This window comes from Mirounga angustirostris, unplaced genomic scaffold, assembly GCF_029215605.1.
Source record: "Mirounga angustirostris isolate CCGP_5_RB_7025 unplaced genomic scaffold, mMirAng1.0.hap1 SCAF_8, whole genome shotgun sequence".
NCBI lineage: Eukaryota > Metazoa > Chordata > Mammalia > Carnivora > Phocidae > Mirounga > Mirounga angustirostris.
The window spans coordinates 102,142,207-102,164,908 of NW_026991716.1; the positions used below are offsets into that span (position 1 = coordinate 102,142,207).

Consider the following 22,702-nt stretch of genomic DNA (forward strand, 5'->3'; position numbering starts at 1 on the left):
GACCGAGGGACCTTAGGTGTTCTCTGCTGTTAATGTGTTTTTTTGGAGCATCTGGACAAAGATCTACATAGTCAGAAGAATCGAGAATCAGAAGTGAATCAAGGCAGGATGAACAAAGCAAGTCCACGGGGATGGAAGATGGGTGAAATTAAGCAAGGCAATCATCCTTCTCAGCCACCAGAGTCACAAGCCCTGTCCACAGTTTACAACTTCAGACATTCCGCTGATGGTTCTGGGTGAGGTCAGCAGGTCGGTCAGGTCCAGCTCACTCTCTCTGCTGTCTCATCTGTTCCCCTACCATCTTTTTCCATGAAGAATCTTACAGAGGTGATTTGCATTGACAGCACAGGCAATTTTACTGGCTGAAATCACCACTGTATCAACATAAAAAAGTTATGTCTGCTTTGAGGAGGCATTTTAGTGGATCTTGCCTGCCTGTCAAGTTAGGATGAGGTTTTGAGACTAAAGCCAAGTCTCTATTTTAATATCGTGTCTTTTAAGAACTTCATATCATCATTATACTTCATCAGCCTTTTCATGATAGAAATCAAGCCAGCAAGAGCATCTCTGAGCTGAGTGGCCCAGTCAGGGGACATATTTGTATTCATTACATTAAAGGTGTTTAATCAAAGTGTTTAAGTTTGGAAGAGAATGAACAATTAGCCATACATGTTTAAATGGGTATAGCCCAGCTGTGGAGGAACGGGGAAGTCCTGGTTGGAAGTTGTGTTTGGCAAATTGAAAGGGGGAAAGTGATCTCGCCTATAAAAAGGGTGCTGCTGAGTGTCATGGACTCCCCGAGTGGGACTGAGGAAGGCACAGGGCAAGGAAAGGCTTTTAATGCCTTCTTGGAAGGTTTCTGGCCATTTGTTGCCTTTCCAATTCCCCACCACTTTGTCTTCTCACAGATCTTTGTAAAGCTTCCAACTTTTCCATTAACACCCAGGTCATGTGCTCACCCTCCCTTACTTACTTGCTTTCTTGCTCTTCAAGGTGCACCTGTAATATAAAGTCAGCTTCGACCCTGTGACCCTCAAATACCTCCATTTCATCAGATTTCTCTGAGTCTGTTTGGACATCAAGGTTAAATTGGAGAGAGGACTAAACCAAAATTCTCTGAGGAGAACTTCTGCCATGGCTCCACTCTCGCTGGCCTTAAAAGCAGCAGCAGAAAAAAAAAGTGATACCAAAGGCCATACAATATAGCGCATTTTAGGAGAAAGGTGGTTTCTAGTTTTAGTGATTATTCTGTGTTTACAAAACACAACCGCAAGCTCTGAAGAAAAGATGATATAGTTGCCTTTAAGCTGTGGTCAAATATTTATAGGCTTATTCTGAACTCTACTGAAATTCTGATTACTCCAAGGGGAAAAATTAGAAGAAAAAAGAGTAAGTATTTTGACTCAACAGAAAAAAATGTTAGCTACCTTGAAAACTACTAAAACCCCCAGCACTGGAAAGGTTCAAGGAAAATGGCACTCTGGGTTGTCTAAAGTAGGGGAAGCTAAGCAGAAGTAACAAACACTCCCAAAAGATTCAGTCACTTAAAGAACAAGGTTTTTTCATTTCTGTTTTTGTTTCCTCATGTAACAGTCCAAAGCAGGTATTGAGGACTCAGGCTGATGATTCTTTTAGCATTCCAGAGTTGTTCTGGATGTCACCATCCCAGTGTTCTGGAAAGAAGAAAGAGCATGAAGAACCACACAGAGGAAGTGGCCCACACCCCACCACCCCGGTAGCATTGTCCATAACCGACTGCAAGGAGGGCTGGGACATATGTCCTACCTCTACCTAGCTGGGCACAGTCTGGCTCTGCACTTTTTTTTTTTTTTAAGATTTTATTTATTTATTTGACAGAGAGAGACACAGCGAGAGAGGGAACACAAGCAGGGGGAGTGCGAGAGGGAAAAGCAGGCTTCCCGTGGAGCAGGGAGCCTGATGCGGGGCTTGATCCCAGGACCCCGGGATCATGACCTGAGCCGGAGGCAGATGCTTAACAACTGGGCCACCCAGGCGCCCCCGTCTCTGCACTTCTAACCCAGTGAGGGGATAACAGGAGAAGCGGCTTTGGGTGGGTGGCTAGAAATCCCCGCGGTAGCTAACAGAAGCACCGCACTTGGAATCAGGCCAACAAAGTTTGAATCGTGGTGCATCAATTCAATACTGGGGTACCTTTAGGTGAATCATTTAACCTCTCTAAAGTTGTGTTTCCTCATCTGGAAAATGGCAGAAGGAAGAGTAGCAACATCTATCTGATGTATGTGAAAACAAAAGGGAGAAGCCAGCACAGCCGGGAGCATCAGGAATATTCGGCCAACTGGCTGTGTGGTTGCTTCCGTCAGAATCGTTAAGTGTGGGTGTTCACCAGGGCTCAGCCTCAATAATAGCCTCTGTGTCTATGAACAAATGACAAAGCCCGTAGATTTAAATGCAGCATGAGGATTTTAGATTAGAAAACAGAACGATTTGCTCATGGACATCAGAAATTAGCGATGAAGAGAGGATAGGAATGAGCTGTTGAAGAGGACCATGGAGTTTGTGTCTAGATAACCTTAAAAGAAGGTGTGATTCTTGTTTCCTTGGAAGTGAGTTTGAAAAAAAAAAAAAAACCCTCAGGATTGAAGAGAGGGATTGCACCAGATGATCGTTTCTCCAAGTCTTCTCTAGACCTCTTTTTCTTTTCCTGACACTAGCCTATGCAGGCATCTCCAAATATAAGGCATAGCTGAACATTTTTAACAGGAGAAGTTAAAGCTGTTTATCTTTCCTGATTTCACTCCAGTACAGAGCAAAGGAAATAGGTATTAGAGGCTGGAGAGCTGGAGATGTTTGTAGACCATGCAAAACATTCGCCAGGAGCGTGAAGGAAAGCGCCTGAAGAGAACGGAAGGTTTGTGCCTGCCGCCTGTTCTTGCTGTTTTTTAGCAGGGTTTACAAAAAACATAGAGCTCAGGAAATAATTGATTGGTTTGCAAGCAGAGATGGAAGGAAAAAGAGGAAGTGTGGAAAGGTAGAGTTTCACATTCCTTCATTTGTTCATTCATTAAACAAATACGTCCCTGACACGAGGAATACATCAATGAACTAACCACACAAAGAGCTTATTATATTCCAGTTGGTGAGATATACAATAAGCAGAAATTACAATAAATAAATTATATATGCTAGAAAATAGTAAGTGCTCTGGAAAAGAAAATAATGGAGTACAGTAAGATTTGGGGGTGGTGAGGAACAGTTTGTGATTTTGAATAGGATGGTCCAGGTAGCCCTCACGGAGAAAGGTAGTATTTGAGGAAAGGCATGGAAGTGAAGGAGTTGGCTGTAGAGATGGGTAGAGAAAGCCTGTTCCAGGTAGAGGGAGCAGCAAGGCAAGGGCCTGAGCTTCGGACATGCCTGTGTCACATGGGGTGGGCTGCTGGGGGGAGGGTCACTGGGTGTGACGCTCTCAGTAACCTCCCAGTGGTCATCCTCTGCCCTTGGGGAAAGAATGAGAATGAGAGCCAAATGGGAAAAAGAACTAGCAGTCTTTTCTTGGACAAATAAAGAATGAGGAATAAGAATTTTTTATCAGGATTATCAAACTGTACAAATAGGAATATCTTTAATTTTAGAATAGAATAAATTCTTCAGCACATCTTTAAAATCCCATTTTAGAACTACATCGTGTAACAAGAATTAGGTCATTCTTCTGTTCATAATATTCTTCCTTGATGAGCCAATGTATTTCTCTGAGAGGTAGCATAATTTTATGAAAGCAGCCTAGATTTGGGGGGCAGTCTTAAATCATTTCTAATCTTGACCTCTCCACTGACTAGATGGGTAAGTTAGTTAATAGTTTTAAGCCTCAACGTCCTGGGTATAAGAGAGGAGTAATCATACTGGATGAATGAGATAGCATATGGAAGATAAATATCATGGCGTCCACCCCATAGAATTCACCAACCAGGTTAGTCTCTCCATCAAACAGGAGACTCAGTGGGGATGTGGGATAGTTGCTTTCTACTGTCCTTGAAAAAGAGCTCTTCTTGTGGAAACACTGGCACTTATATATGAAATGTAGTTGGCCAAGCTGAAAGAGGAAACCTTGCTTTCCATTCCAACACATTTGGCTTCATTTTTGGGCTCCTTCTGAAAGCTTGGTGACCTCACGCACTATACCTCTGATGAAGAACTGTTTGTGAGAATTTGGTACAATGATGAGAAGCATCATCTCATGAAAAAAAAACTATTTTTGTGATGTCTTCAGCCTTAACTCAAAGTCCTGTGGTTGCCAGTAGATCAAATAAAGCCTGGGATAAAAATAAAATCTCTATGGAGATTTGTTCATAGAAGCCAACTTGCTAGAAGGTTGCACTTCTCAATGATTTTACAGTCTAGTATTTTTATTGATGATATTTCAGTTGTATACTGTCAATTACAAATTTTTCTAACACTATAGTAATGGCTCAAAGCTCTTCCTAATTATGCAAGATGCTGTGAAGAATCACAAGGGGATTTCAAATGCTTTGATTAAAATGACATTCACAGAACTGACATTTAAATGACTAATTTAGTTCTTCTCCCATACTCTAAGTGCATCTATATTTTGTATTGTGTATGAAAAGATGTTTGGAGAACTTCAGAAGCAAAACCATCACCATCAGCAGCAGTCTATTTATAAAATTAAATCTTCACTGTTCAAAGAAAAAAATCCTGTTGCTATATAGACAACTTTATTTTTAAATGATATGAATATATTATTGGATTGGAGTAAACTACTTCATAACATTCTTTGATATTCTTCAGCCTTCCCCCATAGGAATTTATACATTTGTGTAATGTGGGACAGCAGAGAGAAGTGCTTTTTGGAGTTTAAAAGTTCTCGGTTTTATTCTCAGATCAACTTGTTGTTCGATCTTGGGCAAAAGAGCCTCGGCTTTCTCAAATGTAACGCAGGGATAACTCCCAGGATCATTTTACAGATTTAACATAATTTTTTTTTTAGAAAACATCTAGTATTGGGATTTGATATGTACATATTGTGAAATGATGACCACAATAAGTTTAGTTGACATCTATCACTGCACAGAGTTACAATTTTTTTTTTGTGATGAGAACTTTTAAGATTTACTCTCTTAGCAACTTTCAAATATACAACACAGTAATTTTAAGTTTTGTTTTAATCCCAGTTAGTTTACATGCAGTGTTCTATTAGTTTCAGATGTACAATATAGTGATTCAACACTTCCATACAACACCCGGTGCTCATCACAACAGGTGTGCTCCTTAATCCCCATCACCTATTTAACCCATCCCCCAGCCCACCTCCCTTCTGGGAACCATCAGTTTGTTCTCTGTAGTTAAGAGTCTATTTCTTGATCTGTCTCTCTCTCTTTTTTCCCCCTTTACTCATTTGTTTTGTTTCTTAAGTTCCACATATGAGTAAGATCATATAGTATTTGTCTTTTCTCTGATTTATTTCGCTTAGCATTATACTCTCTAGCTCCATCCATACCATTGCAAATGGCAAGATTTAATTCTTTTTATGGCTGAATAATATTCCATTGTGTACACACACACACACACACACACCATATCTTCTTTATTCATTCATCATTTTGATGGACATGAGCTTTTCCATATCTTGACTATTGTAAATAATGCTGCTGTAAACATAGGGTTGCATGTATGCCTTTGAATTAGTGTTTTTGTATTCTTTGGGTAAATACCCAGTGGTGAAATTGCTGAATAATAGGGTAGTTCTGTTTTTAACTTTTTGAGGAACCTCCATACTGTTCTCCACAGTGGCTGTACCAGTCTGCATCCCCACCAACAGTGCACGAGGGTTCCCCTTTCTCCATACAACACAGTATTGTTAACTACAGTCACCATGCTGTACATTACATCCCCAGGATTTATTTATTTTATAACTGAAAGTTTGTACCTTTTGACCACCTTTGCCCATTTTCCCTGCCCTCTACTCCCTGCCCCTGGCAACTACCCATCTGTCCTCAGTTTCTATGAATTTGTTTTCTTTTTTTAACTCCACACATAAGTGATATCAAACAGTATTTAGCTTTCTCTGTCTGGCTTATTTCATTTCGCATAATGCCTTCAAGGTCCATCTGTATTGTCACAAATGGCAGGATGTCCTGTTTCTCATGCCTGAATAATATTCCATTGTATATACACAACACATCTTCTTTATCCATTCATTCACTGATGGACACTTATGTTGTTTCCATGCCTTCACTATTGTAAATAGTGCTACAATGAACCTGGGAGTACAGATATATTTTCAAGTTAATGTTTTCATTTCCTTCAGATAAATTCCAAGAAGCAGACCTGCTGGGATCATATGGTAGCTCTGTAGTTCTCTTTTTAATTTTTCGAGGAACCTCCATACTGTTTTCCACAGTGGCTGCACTATTTTACATTCCCACCAACCATGCACAATGGTTCCTCTTTCTCCACATCCTCGCTGGCACTTGTCATCTCTTGTCCTTTTGAGAACAGCCATTCTAGACAAACCATGAGAGATGATGGACTCTGAAAAACAAACTGAGGGTTCTAGAGGGGAGGGGGTGGGAGGATGGGTTAGCCCAGTGATGGGTATTAAGGAGGGCACGTTCTGCATGGAGCACTGTGTGTTATACACAAACAATGAATCATGGAACACTACATCAAAAAGTAATGATGTAATGTATGGTGATTAACATAACAATAAAAAATAAAAAAAAACATAAAGAGAACAGCCATTCTAACAGGTGTAAGCTGACATCTCATTGTGGTTCTGATTTGTATTTCCCTGATGGTCAGGGATGTTGAGCACATTTTCATGTGCCTATCGGCCATCTGAATATCTTCTTTGGAAAAATGTCTGTTTGGGCCTTTTCTCATTTTTAAATTGGATTATTAGTTTTTTCTTTATTTGCTCTTGATTTGTAAGAGTTCCTTATATATTTTGGATAGTAACCTCTTCTCAGATATGTGGCTTGCAAACATTTTCTCCCATTCCATAGATTGCCTTTCCATTTTGTTTTGTTGATTATTTCTTTTGCTGAACAGAAGCTTTTTAATGTAATCCCACTTGCCGATGACATTATTAAAGGAAACCAACCAACAAAGAAGTCAATAAAAGAGGCCATTCATGGAGCAATGTTAAGAGTATCATGAACCAGTATCATGAACTTCTTGATTATCATGTTATGTTAATCAAATTCTGAGTAGCTGTGGTCCAGTACAAAATAAAAATAAAGAAAAATAGCTAATAAATCATCCATTTAAAAAGTCCAGTAGCAGACTGATGTATTTTCCTAATAAGGAGAGGATGCAAGTAACATGACAAAAGTATCAGCTTTACCCTGTTGGTCTGTGGGGAAACTGTTCGAAGGACCTCACAGAGCACTTGGCAGACTTCAAGTGAGAATTCAGAGAACAGGTGGCAAAAGCAAAAGTCCCCAGGACGTGGGCCTCCCCCACGCCCCGAACACCCCCACGGGAGACTGGCTCATGGCTTCATCATGGGGCGTCCAGGGCAGAGGGTGGACCATCGGATGATGGCGGAGATGTTAGTTCATTCCCAATTCCTTCACACACAAATTCTCCAACCAGGGGGACTTTTTCAGTTATCAAAACCCAATCCCAGTCTTTCTCCGGGCTGAGAAAGCTTGCGAGTGACCTCCAGGCAGGTCTATGGTGTCTTTCACTTCAGTTTACTATAAAACCAGCAACTTTATGTTTAATAGTCTCTTGCTGTTCTTGATGGTTTTACCACAGGTACACATATCCCTGAACGAAAAGATTTTAATTGCTTATCTTTACACTAGACTTATTTATTTAGTTTGTTGTCTCTCTTCCCCTGCCAGATAGAAGCTCTCAGAGGGCAGAGATTTTTGCCATTTTGTTTACTTCTATATTTCTGGTGCTTTGAACAGTGCCTGACACACAGAAATTTCTTTTGAATCTATTAATGAACTGATAGAAGTGAGTGGAAGTGGTTCCTGATGTCCCTTGTTCCTCACAGGCCTACCTGAAGATCCGTGTGAACTTTAGCATCTGTGGAGAAAGGACTTCAGTAGGTCACAAGAGCCTAGCCCTTTCTGCTACCAGTAGTCAAGGATTCACCTATTAACTCATGAAAAAGTCTTGGGCTGCATGATAGGTATGCACTTTTGTTTCCTATTTATTGCTGTGTTATCAAGTCTAAAGCAGGCCTGGTTGTAGATGACCCACCAAACCCATAGTGGTAGCACACAACACCTTCATTATGGCACCTTGCTGTATCTAAATGCATCCATTCTAAAGCCTCTACACATGACCCCCCCCTTCTTCATGTCTTTTTTTTTTTTTAAAGATTTTATTTATTTATTTGAGAGAGAGAGAATGAGAGAGAGCACATGAGGGGGGGGGAGGGTCAGAGGGAGAAGCAGACTCCCTGCCGAGCAGGGAGCCCGATGCGGGACTCGATCCAGGGACTCCAGGATCATGACCTGAGCCGAAGGCAGTCGCTTAACCAACTGAGCCACCCAGGCGCCCCTTCATGTCTTTTCTAAGACAGAATCAGACCCTATTGTACAAATGGCTTCCTGACATGCATGGGCTCATTGCCTGATTCCTGTGACCTGGAGATCCAGGGGCCCCAATAACAGTCCTCCCTCGACTGGCCTCCTTAAGCTAACCTGAACAAGAAAGGAGAAGAAAGAAGGAAATAAGCTCACCTGCCCACTGGTCTCTCTGACCTATGAGAACAGAAAACAAGATTCTAGAACTGAATCCAGGGATCCACCTTGGGTCACCTCCTTGCACTCTCTTACACAGTTTGATGTGGCCCTACTTCTTACATTCTTTTAGATCTTTTCCCTTGCCCTTGAATCCATAGAATATGAAGTTCCTCTACCAAGGGACAGCTCCGTCCTCTTTCCTCACATGGCCCCACCTCTCTTTCCTTGCTTTGTCTGGGCTGCACCCGACTGATGCTCAGAGATCATGAGGGCCAGTTCTTAGCTCATCAGGAATAAAGTCCCTACCTCCAGTTTGAGGGAGGCACCCTTTCCTCAACCTCACAGTGTTTTCAAAACTGACATCTTGCAGACTTCAGTGGAATCCCTGAGACAACCCAGAACTGTGAAATAAAAAACAACTTCCATCTAGACACATTCTTCCAAATAAGGATGCACTGGGATGTACAAGGATAAATTTTTGGTCTCAGAAACAGTCATCTTTTCCTTTTCATAGTACCCTAATTTCCCACTGATTTCTTATAGCTCGTAATAAAGACCTAATGAACCATGGGGGTTTTTAATACATATTGAGTGAGTGAATAGAGATGAAGAGTATTTATAATCCATCCAGATTGAAACAGACAAATTTATTTGAACAAGCTAATTGTCCCCTTGTGATAAAGGGGGCAGCTTGTTTCAGCTTGTTGCCATTTTACCTATTTCTAAAAGGGCAGCTGCACTCCAAAAGGATTTTCTAATTTATGAGCCACCTCTTTGTTTCCTCTTGTCTTGGGTGAAGTCACAAAGCTATCTTTATAACTTCATCATCATTTTCCAAGCAACACACTCAGCAGCTATAAACAGAACATCAGGGAAAGTCAAACCCACAACTGGCAGGGAAATTGGATTAAACATTGGTCTATAATCACGGTCAAAAATGACCACAGTGAAAATTAATTAAAGAGAAATATTTCTGTTGTCTTTAGTGTTATTCCGCTGCTTTAAAGAACAAGTCTTCCAGATAATAGCACTTGACTCCCAAAGTAAGATAGTGATTTATGAATTTTATCCCTAAGGAAATTACTGGTTACTGACAAGGAGAAGCCCCACACTTTCTTGTTTGCCTTTGAAAATAATTTGGTGTAATTTGCAACTCGTGTAGATGCAAGAGGAAGATGAGAATTCTTTCTAGAATAGAGTTCCCTCTCATTCTCGATTTGGTTTCACTGCACACCCTTCATCCCAACACATTAGTTATAAACAACTCACTTGACAACGTCGGCTCTTCTTTCCTTGAGTCCTTCCAGTCTGTCCATTTGGGCCACAATAATTTGAAGAATGAGGTATCTCAGAGGTAGATCAAACGTGAAATGTCATCTTTCTGACCTCTTTCTGGCCTTCTTCCTGGAAGGAGAATAGCAGTTGCTTGTCAGCAAGTCTTTGAACTTTTATATCACCTTTCTTTGAATTTTGAAGTGCCATTCTGCAGCACGTTGCTTTGGTTTTTATTTAATTGACATACCTAGTTGAGTTCTTGGTTTTAACTGGTGATGTGAATTTATTTTTTTTTGTTGTTCCTCTACAACCATATATTGCTAATTTAATGTGATGTGGTTTGTGTTTTATCTACTGTGGGAATAAATTTTGTATGCATTTTTTAAGTTAATCTAAAAGAAGATAAATTATGAACAAACTTTCTCTCCTATTTCAGTGAAGTTAAACTGGTAGCCAAAGAAAGTGAATTATTACGAATTCAGAACACAGCTCTATACTTTGTATTTAAAAATAGAAAAGAGGGGCAAAGCACTTTGTCCTACCAAAAGTAGAACTTGGATAATCAAGTTCTTGATGGGGGACTTTTGAGTCCAGACAGGTAAAAACGTAAAATTCCGCCAGGTAAGGAGTGACGTTGGGTATAAATTTAAAAGAGAAGAGCTGGGCAATACAAACTAGGTTATTAAAACCGTTATTAAAAATGATGTGATATAAACTTGCAATTAAATATATAAAACCAAATGTAGTAAACACTCAAGCCTTGTCACTGCCTAATGGTTTTACCCTAGTTTCCCATTCTCTATGGTCTTGAGGTAATGTACATGTATCACAACCGCATGGTAGAAATACTTTCCAGTAACATGGTACTGCACACCTCTTCCCGGCTCCAGGCGCTGATGTGAGCTTGGGAGCTAGAAGTTGGTCTTGTTGGAGTATTTATACCACACCAGTTTGTACCTGATACAAATCATCCTTTTTTCTCTCCGGATCTCCACTTGTTTCAAACATTTACTAGCACGATACTACCTAACAGCATAAGAGTCTCGCTATTTCAAAACGTAAGTAGATCTGAAGGATCTACTTCAGAGACTTGCTTGCTCTAAACATGTTTCAGTTTTTTACCATTTAGCACCCTTTTCCCCTTCATTTTGTACCATCATTCCTTTCTCTGTGGAATTACATCTTTCTTATTCTATGTGGTTGGGCCAAAGGGTGGGGGTCCAAAGACCCCAGCCCTCGGGCTCATGACTTGGGTCAGACCAAACATAGTGTTCCAGAGCCCTGGCTGCAATGACTGGTTCTGACATGAACATACGAGCCCAGCTGGGACAGAGATCTCCTTAAAATGTGATTGATGGATGCTGGCTGGGATTAGGAGCCGCAAATGTAGGCTTGAGCTTGCCATTGGCTATGGTTCCCACATGCAATGATGTGTAGGCAGAAGCAGGGCCTTGGAGATACTATTTGAAATTTGCTTGAACCAGATGCCCCCCTTGGACTTCCCAGGTACCTGAGCCTTTCTTGTATGACGAGCAGCACTTTTTTTTTTTTTTTAATCTCGACTAACTATGGTAAAATGCCATGTAATATGTCATATTTGTATGGAGAGCACTGTCGATAATTTTGGGTTATAGTGACAGAGATGCACAAGGAGGTTGCAACTTGATCCACATTGTGACCTGATCTGTAGACCAACAGGATGTTCTTTAAAAGAGTTCTGATTGTATTTATCAACCAGAATTTTGAGGAAATGTATGAGATTGTATTTAAAAGACTAAGCATTATATTCGCTTGATACTTTGAAGTTCATGAAAAATGAGGAAAAGGCAACGTCTCTCATTACATCCCCAGGATTTATGCAAGCATAGTGTGGACTACGGTAAGACATTTCACAGGAAATCTTAGTGGAGAGAAAGGCTGTCCCCTGAAGGCCATGCATTCAGCTGTGCCATGGTGATGATTCGGCAGTTTTATGCAACACCCCACAGCTTTCTTTGTGAGAAAAGCATATGGACAACACTGTTTGATGTGAGGCAGAGTCAGCAGATTCAATAAAGAAATTCTAGCTCATCGATATGCTGTTTGACCTTGAGAGTTGAAGTTGTTTCTGTGTATAAACCAGATTTCCCACGTCTAGGCCTCGGGGCTCAAAGGAACCAAGCAAGAGAAATACACTATCCTGTTTTATAACAAGCAAAAAAAAGTTAATCCATTGGCTAGTTGCAAAGTAAATTAAAGCTAAAACTAAGCTTTTGAAATTTTAGAAATATTTTTCTCATCTATCTCATATCCACCAACAAGAACGCTTTCCTTCAAAACAACAGCTGTGTCCTCATCACAGTTGGAAGATGCTGGGTCAGCACTTGCCCTCCCCTTTCACATTTCTGTGGAGATGAAGGAGCAGAACTGGGGTGAATACTTCTGGATCTTCTGTCTGCCCCTTTACTCACTCTTTGTCGCTGGAATAAAAGCAGATCTGTCTGGCAAGACCGCAAATAATCTGACACATATTTACCAAGCTGACTAGGGTGGGGAGAAGGCACAGCATTGAAACACTGACAACATCCCAGCCTCTCCTTCAGCGAGCTCCATCTGTTCTGCTGGTCACTGGGTTACTAACGTCATACTTCTCTGTACAGGTGGTTGGGGAAAATGTGTGCTCTGTAGAAATAGTTCTCCCTATAGTTAAGGAACAAGGCCCAGATCGGGAAGAAAGGAGGAAATTCTGACCTTCACTTAAGCCTTAGCTCCACCATCTCACATTGTTTATCAGGGGCTGCCAAGCCAACAAGACTGACTTTACTGTAAGGTGCATTTGACTTCTTTGTGCCTGTGTTCACTGGTTACGAACCCAGAAGTAGTGTTGGTGGGTGATTAGCGTTCGAGGCACTAAATACCGATATAGGGATTTGGGCAAGGAAAACTTATATCTAGACAGAGGTAGTAGTATTTGCAGGGCAAAGAACCGTATGGGGAGCCCAGCACTTTCGAGGGCCTTCTGCAGCTGGTGCCCTTGAGGTTTTGGTGACAAACTTTAAGTGACAAACACAAGCTTTAGTGTTTCAGTATTAATTACAGCTTCGCCTAGTAATTTAAGGCACAGGCCCAACTTGTTTAGAGAGAAGAGGATTCGTTTTGGAATCAGGATAGGTTTTTCTAGAACCTAAAACTAGGTGAAAGGAAATGTTCTTGTGTGTAGAGAGATTCACTCCTGTATCCGAGAGCAGGTCTTCCTGGGAGCTTAGACCAGAGTGGTGGTTTGACTTCTTTAGGGGCCTCGGAGGACAAGGTCCCCACCGCATCTTGGCAAAGCTCATCTCAGGGCCATCAGAACCTCTGAAGATAGGCGTAAGTATGAAAAGCAGGTTTTAGTAACATTCCTTTTAAATGTCATTGGCTAATCAGGAATGTAGCTATAAAGCAGATGGTATTTATGGGAGCAAATGATAAAGTGGTGGTGTTGCAGTTGTTGGGGACTATTTGGGACTTTTGCGTTCCAATCCTAGAACCAAATTCTGTTCCACTTTACTTTCCTTTGAACTATAACCAGGGATGGAGATGAGGTTTAAGGAAGTAGGCTGAAATGGCTTAACCACAGGCATTTAGAATCACTGCTACCTTGTTACTTCAATTTGGCTCTTCAATTATATATATATACATATATATATATATTTAAGATTTTATTTATTTGACAGAGAGAGGGAACACAAGCAGGGGGAGTGGGAGAGGGAGAAGCAGGCTTCCTGCAGAGCAGGGAGCCCGATGCGAGGCTTGATCCTAGGACCCCGGGATCATGGCCTGAGCCGAAGGCAGACGCTTAATGACTGAGCCACCCAGGTGCCCTTGGTTCTTCAATTATGAGCCCTGAACATGATTGTAAACTTCCTGTGGTCAGGACACAAGTATATTTTATCAATAAAGAAAGAAGCATGGGCCCTTTATGGTACAGGGTATATACCAACTTTTGTGTTGAAAGTAGTAGAAAATCCCAGTGGAGCCATTATATCCCAAAGAGGGATCAAGTCAGAGAAGACATTAAGCATCTGGCCAACAGACTACACAACCCAAATATCTATTAGCCATACAGGAAACAAGTATCATTTTTTTTGAATCTCTGAAAGCCTCATATAAACTCCAGGGCAGGACTCTCTGATAAAAATTAGTTTGGAACACATCACATCTGTTAGGGTTTAAGTGAGCTTTCTAGTGCTGTTGTGAATCCAGTTAAAAGAATTCTCTTTACTCTCAGGACTGCCTGAAGAGACAGGAGTACACTTGAAGAGATTTTGAATGATGTTGTCCCAATCACTGCAAAAAGAAGGACCATCTACCAAGGAGCTTGACCCCATCTAGATGTGCTTGAGGACAGAAAGCAAAGGAGCATCTCCTGTCCCTAGGTCCAGAAGTGAAGGGGAAAGAAGAAATGCCCTGAACCCAAACAGATGGAATGAAAGAAAACAAATGGGTAGAGCCTGAATTTCCCACCAGTAGCTTTGGCTCAAACTCAACAGATGTCCAGTTCCAGCCAGACTGCCCCCTCTTTCTCCCAAGGGGAAGGGGAGAAGAAGATGGAGAGGAGCAAGGTTTCCAATAATAGTGATGTGGGAAACAAAGGCAAAAGAAAAATTAAGTTTCCTTGTTACTTAAAGCCCACTGACAAGTCTTTGAAACAGGCAGAGTGACGTTCCTCTAGGAACTCAGCTGCCTCGACGGTAATACTCTGCTAAGGGCAAGAGGCAATCTTAGCCTGAGCCCCAGGATCCTGTAGATCTACTTTAACATATAAAAATTCCTTTGGAAACTTCCTTTATCTCTACCCCCCAAAGATACACGTTGGCAGTCATCCCCCCAAGCATATGGCCCACTGATACCCAACTGAAGTGTCTCATGACTAAGGTTTTATTAGACAGTAATAAATGACCTTTTCCTAACAATAGCTAGTCCCTTCACGGTCCTGGAAACCTTGTTTCCAAATTTCGTTAGAGACTTACCCTATCTCTAACCTGCTCCTAACTTGAAAAGTATGTAATGGGCCACTCCTCACAACCCCAGTGCAGCTCTTTTTGCCCATGGGTCCTGTCCCTGTGCTTTTAATAAAGCCACCTTTTTGCACCAAAGGTGTCTCAAGATTTCTTTTTTGGCAGTTGGCTCCAAACCCTAACATCTTTCCTACATCAATAGCCCTTACCCTACTAAGAAAAGGGGACAAATCTCTTCTTATGTGGAAATGAGGCTCCTACTAAGTCTTCATGACAGAAAAGGATTTGGATTAGCTGAAAAGACAGGGTTTGAGTGTTTAACAGGGGAGAACAATAGTCCAGAGCACAAAGGCAGGACAGGGTGACAAATCTAGGCAGGTTCCAGTCTTGCCAAGCGACCTGCACTTTACTAGAGCTCCCATCCCAGGGGGGACCCAGGTGACAGGGGCCAAACCTGACTTGCGATACAAAATGTGCAAATGTGGAGGTCATTTGGAAAGGGAAGTTTCAAATGACTCATGGATACATGGGGTTACCACCAGAACTTAAAACCATATTTAGGGCGACAGAAATAATTTCAAGGCACGGGCGCCTGGGTAGCTCAGTCGTTAAGCGTCTGCCTTTGGCTCAGGTCATGATCCCAGGGTCCTGGGATCCAGCCCCACATTGGGCTCTCTGCTCGGCGGGAGGCCTGCTTCTCCCTCTCCCACTCCCCTTGCTTGTGTTCCCTCTCTCTGTCTCTCTCGCTGTCAAATAAATAAATAAAATCTTTAAAAAAAAAAGAAAAGAAATAATTTCAAGGCAATCCCCGTTCCATAAGCGGAAATTTCCTAAAGGGTCTCCAACCCTTATCAGTTGAAAATTAGCTATTCCCCAATCATCCCAACCCCCTAAAAATGTGGCCCTTTAGTCAAAGGACCTTGTGCAAAAGTATGGCATTTAGGGAACGATGAGTCCCCAGTAATTCTCTACAAAGTTATACTGCTTCCACAGGACCTGCTCATGTAGTATTAAAAATCAGCTAAGACTTTAACTTCAACTTGCAGTTCATTGTTATACTTCTCAGAAAGAAAAAAAAATGCAGAAAACACATTTCCTGGTACCAGACCACAAATTCCAGTTCAGTTTAAGAAGCTGAAAGAATAGGACCCCTGCCTTCGGAGTGATGCAAAACCCAGCAGGGGCTCTGCTTTGAAAATGTGGTTAAGAATAAAGCAGGCACAGCCAATAACAGCTGGGGGCAGGAAAGAAACCAGCCAAACTCTTGCCAAAAATGATTGTATTAAATACTAAATCCTACTGTAAGGTGGCAACCACAATTCAGTCTTTTAGAATCCTTCCCTTCTAAGTAGAACCTTTTGCTATTTTCGGAGATGGAAGCATTTCTGTCTGCAAGATGATCAATTTTTTTTTTTTTTTTTTTGCCAAGAGCCAGAATTTAAAACTGGTTTCAAAACCCAGCCAACCTACAGCCTGGGAGAAGAAAGCAACATTGGTTATTTTATCTAGAGATGAGCCATTCACATTTTTGATAGATCAATGCCACGTTTGCCTGAGAACAAATTAAGGAAGTCTGGTTGTACAAATACCTCCTATCCCGTGACTTTCCTTTTAAAATTTATTATTTAAAAATTTTTCATTTTTGGGGCGCCTGGGTGGCTCAGATGGTTAAGCATCTGCCTTCGGCTCAGGTCATGATCCCAGGGCCCTGGGATCGAGTCCCACACTGGGCTTCTGACTCAGCGGGGAGTCTGCTTCTTCCTCTCCCTCTGCCTCTCCCACTGCTCATGCTCTCTCTCTCTCTCTGTATCTCTGTGTCTCAAATGAATAAATAAAATCTTTAAAAAAAATTATTCATTTTTATGTTTTATTGAAGTGTAGTTGACATACAATATTATCTTAGTTTCAGGTGTACAACATAGTGCTTTGACAATTATGTACATTACAAAATGCTCGCCAAGAAAAGTGTAGCTACCATCTGTCATTGTACAAAGTTATTACAATATTATTGACCATATTCCCTATGCTGTGTCTCGTGACTTTTCAGCTGCCTCTGTAAGTGCATGACTGGATAACATTGGAGATTATTTGGAATAGTCACCAGGGCCTGCTTCCACCAAGAGCAGCCCAGTTAAGCAGCATTTCCTTGGTCTTCCAGTCTTCCTTTTCATAGTGACAAATAGACCCCAGTCGATGTAGTCCCTGGGAAAAGGAGCACTTATATGGTGTTCCACAGGACTGGCCACGTTCAGGCAGAAACTTGCCAAGGAGGGTGTAGAAGAGGTCCTTGTTTGAGAAAACAAAATTGGGGGGTGGAAATAGTGGAGTCAGGGGAGGTGGGATGTTGTGTTTTTAAAACATTCAGATCAAAATAGGCATGCAGGCTGGGAAGATTCTTCAGGGATATCAAAAATAATGGTACCTACTCTTCCCTGTGCAGTGCTTTAAAATGACTACTAATAAAATGAAAGTTAACTATCTTCCCTTTGACATATTTCAAAGCCTTCAGTAATGAAACCAGTTCTTTGTCAATTTCCAAAGCTTAAAAGAAAATTGATAAGGCCATTAGCATGGGAATTGTGAAATCTAAGCCACCAAGCATTAAAAATATGTAAAAATGACATGCAGTTTTGAGATTTAACTTTGAGCGGGTGCTCAGTCTCCCTGAAACATCCTCTAATGATCAGACATCCTAATATGCTGATTATATGCCTGTGAAGAAGGTTATAACCTTATGCAAACACATACCAGTTGGCATTTTAAGAGAAAAAAATAATTATTTAGTGAAAATGAGTTGAGATTTGGCATAGGAATCCAGAAAGAAATATTTACAACTGAAACAAAAGGTGAGAAATAAAATACATTCTGGGAAAAACTTATGGCCATAGTACCTAGCATTATTCCATGAAGCCACTACCTTTGTTTGCTATTTCTCCTTTATTACATAGCTCCATTAGCCCTAATTATATATTATACAGCTTATTTATTCTTCTAGTCTAATACTTTTTTCTCAATTCTTCCTTCAGCAGAGACGACTGAAAAAAAATCAAAAAATAAATAAAATATCTGCATGTAAACAAATGCTCCAATTCATGTTTCTGCATTCCTAATGAAGATCAAAACATCAGCCTTTGGGTGATAAACTTCAATAGCCTTTCTTTCCTGTATCCCAAGGGTCTAGAACAGTGCCCATCACATACTAAGTGCTTGTCTTAACCTGGAGTCCCCAGAAAGCAGAGTTTATCCAGTGATGTCTGTGATCACCACGTCCCTTTTCCATGCAAAACCAAAATGGATAAGGTAAATGGGCATATTCACTGGAATCCTTATCAGGGGGAATCATTTGAAGATTGAAATTTATGAGGATGCTTGCCACAATCAAAGATTTCTACCACCTGGAGTTTCACGATTATTATTCTATGCAAGCATCATGACTTTTCTCTCTCGGGTTGATGATTACATTAGCCATGTGCCTCCTGAGCTTTTGCTTCTCTATTCTCTCTCTCACCATCAGGGAGCCACTATGAATTTAATTTTCTCCTTGCAGACGAGAGCAGGGTTCTTTCCAAGTTTGGACATTTAAGAAGATGGATGTTTCCCCCACTCTGGGCTCAGTCCAAATAGAAAAGTGAGAGATGTTGTCCTGGTAGTGGTTTGGAAGTCAGGCTGACAAGTGTCACCTGGCTTTTTTCATTTTGAAAATACATGATCGTTTTTCAAATACTCTACAATTAGTACATACTATTTTTATAAACTTCGAGGTATTTTTTTTAAAAAAATAAATGATTCATTGACAACTAAGTAAGTGTGGCCACTCTTTGTTATGAAATGAAGTGAGGTGAAATTTTTTAAAAAATGTTTGCTTCTTTTTGACCTAAAAGGGGGGAAAATAAGAAAATTGAACAAGTACCCATATTACCCTGGGAACAAGGTATAAGTGGACCTTTTTACTTTCTGTGGCTTAGAAAAGGTCCCTTCTCTCCCCTTGGAGCTCTGGGAAGTTGCATACTTCTCAAGGGAAAGCCCCATTCCAAACCTCTTTCCTGAAATCCCAGGGTATTTTCTAACTGATAGAGAGGGCCAGCATGGCTCAGACCAAAGTCGGCTGGTCAGAGAAGATACCACAGACCCCAAAGGGGAATTTGCCTGCAGTCCCAGGGATAATGGTCTGTGGCCCCATCTGAACACTGGGCACGTGGGTGTGTGTGAGAGACACCAAGGGCCTGGCAGAGCCTGTGCCTGTGCCTGCAAATCCCTCCACACCTGGCCAACGTGCCAGGGTCCTGCTCCGTATAAAGGCAGAACTCACCCTCTCTGAACCAATTCAAATTAGCTCCCATTTCCAGACCACTCCAAAGGGAGAGAAGAGCTCAAACGGAGGATGCTATACTCTGCTAAAATTTAGCCGTTAATAGGGAAAACAGAATCATAACTGTACCCTAAGCTGGTGAAATGGATTTAGTTGTACTTTTGTGTCTTCTGTAGGCAAGGTGAGGAGGCAGTATTCCCTCAACCAAGTTCTATGCAGCGATTAGGAGCATGGATGTTTGCTGATGATGTTCTGAATAAAGCTTAGCAAACTTTGTCTGTGTGCTGACTGCACTAGACATTACAGCTGTGAGTTTGAGCATCCCCCTACATGGGAAAAATATTCAGGAGACCCATGTGCAGCACAGTAAGTGCAAACATCGGGATGACTCCGAGCGCCATGGATCTTCTGATCTGAGAGAAGGGCAAGCCTAGGCAAGCTCTATCAGTGAGGGCACACTGCAGAAGTTCAGGTGTCCATTCCTTCGATGTGTTTGGAGGCAGGAGGGGAGCTGTAGCTCCTGTTTGTATGAAAGCCCCTACTCCGAGAGAAAGGGAGTTCTATAGCTTCTAGGAAGATTCCACTTACCCTTAAGAGGCTACCCAGCTCAGGTGCTGACAGGACACCACAGGCCTTCAGTCCTTTGAAACAAACTTCCCAAAGTCCCATTTAAAGCATTGGAATGAAAACTCATTAAAGAATATGTAAACCAGAATAAGAGGGAGGGATATCCAGGGACCCATTTTTGCAGGCTCCTTTAGGGGATACCCTCTCTAAACATTTAGACCTGTATGAAGAATGAGGAAAAAACAAATACTAATTAATATATTAATAATAGAAAGTATTGCCTCATCAAAGAGAGCTCTCGCACACTCATTGCCTAAGTATCAGTTATATAAGCTAAAAAAAGAGTGGTTCATAAGCTACAAAACCATACTGTCAAAAATAGACACATAGATCAATGGAATAGTACAGAAAACCCAGAAATAAAGCCACAATTATATGGTCAATGAATCTTCAACAAAGGAGGAATGAATACACAATGGATAAGAGACAGTCTCTTCAACAGTGTTGAGAAAACTGGACAGCTACATACAAAAGAATGAAACTGGACTTCTTTCTTCCGCCATACACAAAAATAAGCTCAAAATTAAAGACCTAAATATGAGATCTGAATCCATGAAAATCCTAGAAGAGAGCATAGGCAGCAATTTCTCTGACACTGGCCATAGCAGATTTTTTTTCCAGCTATGTCCCCTGAGGGAAGGTAAATAAAAGCAAAAATAAACTATTGGGACTACATCAAAATAAAAAGCTTCTGCACAGTGAAGGAAACAATCAATAAAACTAAAAGCAACCTACCGAATGGGAGAAGATATTTGCAAATGGCATATCCAATAAAGGGTTAGTGTGCAAAATATATAAAGAACTAATATAACTCAATACCCCAAAATCAAATAATCCAATTAAAAAATGGGCAGAAGACATGAACAGACATTTCTCCAAAGAAGACACACAGATGGCCAAAAGACACGTGAAAAGATGCTCAGTATCACTCATCACCGGGGAAATGCAAATCAAAACTACAATGAGATACCACCTCACCCAGGTCAGAATGGCTAAAATCAAAAACACAAGAAACAACAAGTGTTGGGGAGGATGTGGAGGAAAAGGAACCCTTGTGCACTGTTGGTGGGAATGTAAACTGGTGTAGTCATTGTGGAAAACAGTATGGAGGTTCCTCAAAAAGTTAAAAATAGAACTATCTTACCACCCAGAAATCACACTACTGGGCATTTACCCCCAAAATACAAAACACTAATTCAAAGAGATACATGTACCTTTATGTTTACTGCAGCAATATTTACAATAGCCAAACTATGGAAGCAGCCCAAGTGTCCAATGATACATGAATGGATAAAGAAGATGTGGTGTATATATACACAATGAAATATTATTCAGCTGTAAAAAAAGAATGAAATCTTGCCATTTGCAACAACGTGGATAGAGCAAGAGAGTATTATGCTAAGTGAAATAAGTCGGAGAAAGACAAATACCATATGATTTCACTCCTATGTGGAACTTAAGACACAAAACAAATGAACAAAGGAAAGAAAAAAAGAGAGGCAAACCAAGAAATAGACTCTTCACTGCAGAGAACAAATTGATGGTTACCAGTGGAGAGGGGGGTGGGGTGGGGCTGGGGAAATAGAGAGATGGGGATCAGAGTACACGTATCATGACGAAAAAAATAAAATGGTTAAAAAAACTATACAATCAATAATAAGGGGAGAAACATAAAGGAAATGTGCTTTAAGAAGGAGGAGGAAAAGAAAGAGAGCCAAGTGAAAATATTTTTTCTGAATGAACATATTTTAATATAACATATTTCTAGCTGTATTTTAAAAATCTATCCCTGTTTCAGTCCTATGTTGTTTTACCTAAGGTAGCCTAGTGATGAAACAAACATCTCATTGTCTGGATTGGGCTCAGGAAGAATTTATAAATATTGCCTGTACCTGCAGCCTCAATAATCTTTGAAGTGATACAAATGTCCCATAAGCCAAAGAAAAACAGAAGCATAGAAAAATTTGTAAGGAAACTTGGAATAAACAAAAATGGTTACTGAGTCCCTTCAATAGAAAACTATGCATTGTTTAGAGTACATTCTAGGTTATCTGAGGTAAGCCTGTTATTGCCTTTGGAGCTATTTACAATTCTTGTAAGTTGTAGATAACTGATAATAAGGCAAAATAATTGTCTATTGGCAATTCTTGTCTACCAATACGCAATAAATTCTGACTAGTGAAGGTTCAATTGACTTCCCTTCCCCATGATGGAAAAACGTTTTGCAAATTCAATACTCCTGATTTATAAATATGTTTGTTGTTTGGATTCTCTTTTGAATTAGTTATAACAGCTTTTCTGGCTCCCTTAATTAATGAGTTACATTAAATCTTTGATGCATGTTCACTTTATATTTGTATGAGTCATGCTACTTTTTTGAAAATTATCCTTTAACAGACTTATGAAACAAAATACTTCACCATTTTCAGGTTGAAAAGAAGCCTTCAATTTTTACTGAAAATTGAATCTTGCCATTAGATTAAATTTAAGTGAATTTATATATTCCTGTTACATATTTCTGGAATAGTACTCTTGTATGAAAGCATTAATTCCTGCATAGATGGACTGTCACTTCAAGGCTATTAGGTGCACTGTTTTTCCATAGTACTCTCATTTTTGATGACTTCTGCCTGGAAAATTTTCAGACCAACTCTGCTCCAGGGCTACAGAAAAACTGGGATATAGCCGTAGAAAATATGAATTCATTTGGCTTGCTTTGTGAATTATCACATCAGAGCTAAGACTGACAGCAATGTAATTCTAAAAATGATGATAATGCAATAGCTACAACAGTTGAATAATAACCTCAC

At 40.6% G+C, this 22,702-nt stretch overlaps 1 long non-coding RNA gene across 1 annotated transcript in view; it reads right to left on the minus strand.

Annotated features, from left to right (window-relative positions):
- The window catches only part of LOC135365609 (uncharacterized), a 66,021-nt gene extending 44,591 nt beyond the window's left edge, over positions 1 to 21,430 (minus strand). The window contains exons 1-2 of the long non-coding RNA XR_010413748.1: positions 19,854 to 21,430; positions 9,972 to 10,106 (exon numbers count right to left, since the gene is read on the minus strand). This is a non-coding gene — a long non-coding RNA (uncharacterized LOC135365609). The remainder of the gene's footprint in view (positions 1 to 9,971; positions 10,107 to 19,853) is intronic.
- Between the last annotated feature and the right edge of the window lie 1,272 nt (positions 21,431 to 22,702).